General features: G+C 43.7%; 1 pseudogene; it reads right to left on the bottom strand.

Moving 5' to 3' along the window:
- Positions 1–859: 859 nt before the first annotated feature.
- On the bottom strand, positions 860–6,651 carry LOC101768514 (annotated as a pseudogene).
- Between the last annotated feature and the right edge of the window lie 485 nt (positions 6,652–7,136).

Here is a 7,136-nt window from a genome sequence, read left to right as displayed (position 1 = left end):
ACGTTGCTCGTGTTAAAATAGATTTGGAACTTGGGGAAGCAAGTATGTGTTGAAAAACCTTTGTGCACTGATGTGTGAGGGGGGTGCGGGGGACTTTGGCACCTTGTTTCTTCTGTACACCTTGCCCAACGAAAGAGTATATAACACCCCTCTTAAAAGTTTACAGCCCTTCTACAATACTTTGCCATGTAAACGATGATCCTTTTTTGGGTCCAGCCTTCAAGAGATCACCATGGGATAGTACTTTACTCGCAGGAGATGCGTGCATAGACTTCCTGGATTATCAAGTAGTCTCCAAGCTTGTTTTGCAAGCATTGCTAAATTGAAACTATGAAAGTCTCGGAAACCCATACCTCATTCTTTGGATAACACATCTTCCACCATGCAAACCAGTGCATCTTCTTCTGAGTTTCATCATCTCCCCACCAAAACTGAGCTATAACATCTGTAATACCTTTGCAGATTGCCTAGGGTAGCTTAAAAAATAAAAACTGACATGTACACCTATTTCCTTTTCTCTTATTTGCATAAACCTGTTTTGTTGCTGCATTTTGAATTATTTGCTACAAATGTCTTTTCAGCGATGGGTCCTGTTCCTGTCTAAAGAAGATGCCAGCAGGTGCCAACGGAGCCTCCAGACTCCCACCTGCCGCTACAAGTTTTGACGTGTGATACAGTTTAACAGAGAGTAGAGATGGGTGGATGTGGGGATATCTCTTTAACATGTGATCTGTGCTCCAGTCGGTTGGATGTTTCGACATTGTTATGCAATTTGCGGTGGTTTTTAGTGGTTGCGATTGCAAACATGTTAAACTGCTTCCCTCTCCCAGATCAGGTTAAATGCCTTCAGCCTAGCCATCTATACCTGGGCGATTGTGCCACGCCGTCCTCTCGCGACAGCCGCATCGTAAATATCGGCGGACGCCGTGGCGAACTCGGCCATGGCACCGGTGACCGCGGCCATTCCAGCGCACAGCACTCGCCCGGCCATGCCCTCCATCCCGGTGGCCGCGCCCGAGCACACCGACCCGACGCCGGCCACAAAGTCCAGCCCGTCCATCACCCGTGCCTCCGTGTCCGCGTCCATGGCGTGCCCCCACTCCATGCACACCAGGAACGCTGGCGGCAGCACGGCAGCAGAGAGGGTAGGACGCGCCCCGCCCGTGACGCCGAGGCAGCGGCGCGCCCATGCGGCCAGTGCGCGCGCATAGGCACGCTGCGCCGATAGCCAGGTCTCCAGGGCTTCTCGCTAAGCCTGGATCACGGTTTCTAGCGCCAAGGCAGCCGGATGGATTTAATACAACCTTCATAAAGAGGTGCTGGTCGATCATCAAGCAGGATTTCTATGCTCTTTGTGATGCTTTCTACTCTGGCTCAGTTTCCCTACGGAGTATAAATGGATCTCTGATAACTTTGATACCTAAAGTGGAAGGGGCAGCACATGTGTCGGATTATAGGCCTATATCCCTTTTGAACACCTCTATGAAACTTCTGACCAAGTTGTTGGCTAATAGACTGCAATCTGTGATTCAATCTCTTGTGCATGTAAATCAGTATGGCTTCATCAGGACCAGAACTATACAAGATTGTCTTGCTTGGGCATTTGAATACCTTCACTTATGCCATAAGTCCAGAAAGGAGATAGTCATCCTCAAGCTTGATTTTGAAAAAGCATTTGATAAAATTGAGCACCAGACCATGTTGGCAATCATGAAGCATAAGAGCTTTGGAGACAAATGGATTCATTGGATGGAACAAATCTTTGCTTCTGGTACTTCTTCAGTTCTTTTGAATGGCGTCCCTAGAAAAAGGTTTGCATGCAAAAGAGGAGTCCGGTAAGGAGATCCCCTTTCACCCCTTCTTTTTGTCCTAGGGGCTGACTTATTACAAACCATTGTAAATGACTCCAAAGACCAAGGCCACCTCACACTGCCAATTCCCCTGACATACAGTTCGGATTTCCCTATTCTGCAATATGTTGATGATACCCTAATAATCATGGAGGGATGTCCTAACCAATTGTTACATTTGAAGCAGCTCCTTCACAATTTTGCTCTGTCCACTGGCCTAAGGGTCAACTTCTGTAAATCAATGATGGTACCCATTAATATCACAGAGGAAAAATTGCAATTCCTATCACAGACTTTTGGGTGTGCTATGGGTAAACTTCCCTTTACCTATTTAGGGCTTCCACTTGGACTTACCAAGCCAAAAATTGAGGAGTTCCTGCCTATGGTCATTAGATGTGAACGGCGATTGGTATCTACATTAAAATTTCTGTCAGATGCAGGGAGGCTTCAGTTGACAGATTCAATTTTTATAGCCATGCCAATGTTTCATATGTGCACTTTCCAGCTTCCCAAGACAGTATATAAACAAGTGGATAAATATAGAAAAAGTTGCCTCTGGAGAAATTCTGATATAAATAATAGGCAGATCTTGTTTGTCTACCAAAGAAAGAGGGTGGCCTTGGGGTGTTAAACCTAAAGACTCAGAATGAAGCTCTTCTTCTTAAGTACCTTCATAAGTTCCTGAACAAATCAGACATACCATGGGTACATCTCCTTTGGGAGAAATATTATGCTTCTGGCAGGTTACCAGGACAAGTTCGAAAAGGATCCTTTTGGTGGAAAGATGTTGTGAAACTCTTGGACAAATTCAAAGGTCTAGCATATGTAACTATGCATAGTGGTCAGACCTATCTTCTCTGGCATGATTTGTGGAATAATAAGATCCCTGCACGGGAGTATCCACACTTATACTCTTTCACTACAAAGGTTGATATCTCTGTTAGGAAAGCTTATGACCTGCCTAACTTGCACCAACTTTTCAATTTGCCTTTATCAACCCAAGCTATGGATCAGCTGTTTCAATTAGGTACAGATCTGAATGGAATCCAATTCAATGGAGATCATGACTGTTGGACATATATTTGGGGCAATTCTCACTTTTCCTCATCAAAAGCATATCATGTACTGTCTGGGCATCGGCCGGTGCATCCGGTTTTTGGATGGCTTTGGAAGTGTAGATGTCAAAGTAAACACAAATTTTTCTTCTGGCTCCTTCTTAATGACCGACTAAGTACCAGAAATGTGCTTAGAAGAAAACACATGACTCTGCCTTCTTTTTCTTGTGTCTTGTGTCCGCATGATAGTGAGGAAACCTTGTTCCATTTTTTACTGCAATGTCCCTTTGCCCAAGAGTGTTGGATCAATATCAGTCTTTTTGCTAACCAGGAAGATGAGCCTTATACAATCATTACCAGCTTTAAAACTCAGCTGCAAGTCCCGTTTTTTATGGAAATCATTGTGCTCATGAGCTGGTGTATTTGGATGGCAAGAAATGATTGGATTTTCTGAAATATTACTCCCTCCATCCAAGATGCTATGAGGAGGTTTAGGACTGTTTTTACTCAAGTTGTTCTTCGAGTAAAAGAGGCTTGGAAACAACCAATGTTTGAATGGCTAGAGCACTCATTGTAGTTTTTCTGATTTTCTTTCTCTCATTCTTTGTTTCTTGATTTGTAATTATATAACTTTTGTTCTCTATTAAATATATATCCAGCAGGGGATGATCATCCCCTCCTGTTTCATCAAAAAAAAAAGGCAGCCGGAGGGGGAGTTGCAGCCTCCAAGGGGCCAAGGGAGATTGCTGTGGCGGTGGAGGGGTAGTGCTGGAGGAAGAAAAGTTTGGCGTCCTCGATCGTACGTTTCTGCGCCTTGTGTCGTTCAGCCATGGTGCGCCACATCCGTGAGAGGCTGCATAACACGAGGACGAGGTTAGTTGTAGTTGCAGTTATGTAGAATTATAGCGTGTTTCCCTTAATGCTAACTTACAAAAAGTTCAAAAACAGTGTATAAAATGCTATAATCTACTCAGCTCTTACAGAGTCATGATGGGAATGGGTTCATACATGAGTAAAGAAGTTTGAATCAAATACAGCCCTTTAGTTGCCTCTAGTTATGCTTCATTTTGTATTATTTAAGTATCCTGAGCGGAAAAGCTTCAATTTAGAATTCTTGCAATGTTCTGTTACACATGAAGAAATTCATTTTGCAAAATAAGCCTGTCAGTGATGAGTTTATGAGATATTGCCGTACTTTTGATGTTTGAACCTTATGGTTCCTTTCTGCTTCAATTTATAATCTCAGACAGGGTTTTAAACCTTCCATGGAAAAATATTTTCTTTGTAAAGTGCTAGCGATTAATTGATTATTGTTAGATACATCATTCCCAAACTGCTGGATTCATTTATAATCAGCCTTTGGATTGTTCTAGCACTTCGCCTGTTTCGCCAATAAGCAGAGAGTTATTTATTTTTTTCATTTGTTTCTGAAAAGCACACCCCTTCAGATCACAAGCTATTTGTCTTACATTAGCTGAAAACGTAAACGGCAGCAATATTAAATTTTAAGAACCTGAAGTTTGATGATCTTTGACTGCTCTCTATTAGGTCGTTTTGGAGGTAAATACAGTAGGGGAGGTCCATACTGTGGTAAATATGTTAGATTAGGGCTCTTTATTTAGTCTTGATTACTGATGCTTTTCAACAGTCAACATTTTATTTTTAACCTATATGGCTCCAAGAAAAAAAGATCAAGTGATCGCAAGTCGTAATGGTATATTGAAAGTTTTCATTTGCCGAATCTCTATAGTGAGCAGAAGCATACCCGTGGATCAATTCCATAAGCTGAGGATGCAGCTCCTCATCCCTTAGAACTTTAATCCTCCTTGATATTGACTGAACTGTGTGTATTGACACCTTCAACCGAGTATGCAAGCTTCTCAATGCTGCACGAGTCCTATTGACAGAGGAAGGTTCTTCGCCTTTCTCATCCTGGTTCCTCAATTGAGTCAACGTCTTCTCATACTCGATTCTTAACCGCTCACCCGCCTGCAAGTTACAAAAACAGTCATGTCTTCCACTTTTGTTTGTCGATCGATGCAAGTTCCTGAATCCTGACAAAGATTATACCTTTACTTCTTTGTATAATTTCTTCTCCCATGTATACAATCTATCCAAGGTAGACTGATGACTTCCAGACATTGTACTACAAGATTCTTCGGAGTGACAGCTGCTTGTCTCATTGTCAAAGAGATCATCTATTGAGCTAGAAGAAGCCAGAAGGAAACGGGAAGACGATGATCACGATGATGCAGAGCGCAAAAGTGCAACTGGGTTCAGCATCTTTGCTGCAATATACAATTGACAAGGTAAGTTCAGTGAGTATTAAATCTGACATCTTTAAAGTAATTTCAGTATTGGTTTGTAAAAGTGGTACCAGAAAGATCATTTGAGGTTTAGTACTGAGCTCTACTTGCCTCCAACATCACTGAGACTTCCCGAGCAGCATCACATATTCCCAGAAAATGACAGTCAATATCCTTCATGGCCTCAACCAAGCTCGCTGGCCTTCGATTCAGATATACTGTGAAACCAGGAGTTTCTTCTGCATTTGCTACTTTGTTCCTCATCAATTCTTTCTTGTGTGCCTTTATCTCAAGTTCTACTGTCTTGCGAGGTTGAGGTGCTTCAGCACACTGAACACCTTTGGATTCAAATCCCTTTGTTTCTTGCTTGGTATTGACCTCAAAATTCACAGAGCAAGCACCCTCATTAGAAGCAATACACTCATCTGAATGCTCACATTCCTCCTCATCATCTTCCTCATCATCTTCTTCTTCATCGTCCTCATCATCATGCTCTTCTTTTTCTTCTTTTCTGTGCATTGGTACATGATCTTGACACTCATCATCTTCCTCTTCAAGTTCTGGGATTCCTTCTTCCTCTCGTACCCGCTGTAACCATGCCAGTTCATCATCAGTGACCACATTATCATAGCTACTCCGAGGTGAGGATATGCAAAGCTGTCTAACGACGAGAATGGGTTCCAAAAGAAGTCCCATGGTGATGATTCCTGCTCCTGGGGTGACGGAGGTGGGTAGCTTGGCCTGTCATATGAAGCGCGATAAGAATTCCCCACTGGCTCCTGGGGTGATGGTGGTGGGTAGCTTGCTCTGTCATAAGATGCATAAAGACGTCCTCATTGGCTCCTGGGGTGATGGAGGTGCATAGCTTGGCCTGTCATAAGGCATGTAATAGGAAGAATTCCTCACTGGTTCCTGGGCCGATGGAGGTGGGTAGCTTGGTGTTATAAGGTGGCGGGTAGTATGAAGACGATCTCATCGGTGAAGAATGCGTCGGGGAGAACCTATCCGTGCCACTGTGGTTGTCCATGGGTTAATGTGATTTGACACGGACTGTTTCCACCGGTCGTGGGTGCTCCTCAACTGACACTGATGGATTAGGTCCTGACCTCAAGTACTTTGAGACATGAATGGTTCTCTTCTCATATGAACCATAAGGAAGGCTGAGCATCTCTGGCTTCTGTTGCTTGACAGGAGAGATGAATGTATCGAAGATGAGCTCATGGTGATCATCTACAGCAACAAACCGCTGGAGAGCCATTGAAACGCGCTTCAGGGACTCAATGTAGGCAATGTGTGATGATGCAAAACGGTTGCGCTGATCCAGTGCCTGCTTGATGAAGTCCCTTCTGTCCCGACACATCTTGACAGCCTCCTCATCTTCTAACCTGGAAGCAGCACATCCCATCTCTCCAAAGCCTTGTAATGTTCAAGAACCAGTCATGCTTGTATCATAGCTTCAGAGCTTTGAAAATAAGAAGAAACAAACAAATAGAAAGTTACACAAAAGCTTCAGCTTCAGGAAACCAGGCATTGCTTCAACCATTACTGTGGCAATTACCTAAAACTGTAGAAAGGTCGCTTGTTGATAGCAAGAACACTGCTTCTGAAGCCAACGAATGGGAAGATGCATAGTTATTAGGACCGGACCGGCCAATGAACCGGTCGAGCTCTCGGTTCGCGGTTTGATTGGTTCAACCGGTTGAACCACCGGTTCAACACGGTTCAAATATGGTAACTTATCAACTAAAATCACAAACATAGCTGCAGCCTGATGGTTGCTATCCATGTTGCCGAAGGCAAGGGTGGGGGTTCGAACCCCAGCCATGCCATTTTCTTCCATGCGCTCGGTTTTCTCCGGTCTGTACCGGTTTCTTGTCCGGTTTTATACCGGTTTCTTGCTAAAAACCGCCGATTCAACCGGTTTT

The sequence above is a fragment of the Setaria italica genome, chromosome III, assembly GCF_000263155.2.
Source record: "Setaria italica strain Yugu1 chromosome III, Setaria_italica_v2.0, whole genome shotgun sequence".
In the NCBI taxonomy this organism is placed as follows: Eukaryota; Viridiplantae; Streptophyta; class Magnoliopsida; order Poales; family Poaceae; genus Setaria; species Setaria italica.
This window is presented reverse-complemented; position numbering and strand designations above follow the sequence as displayed.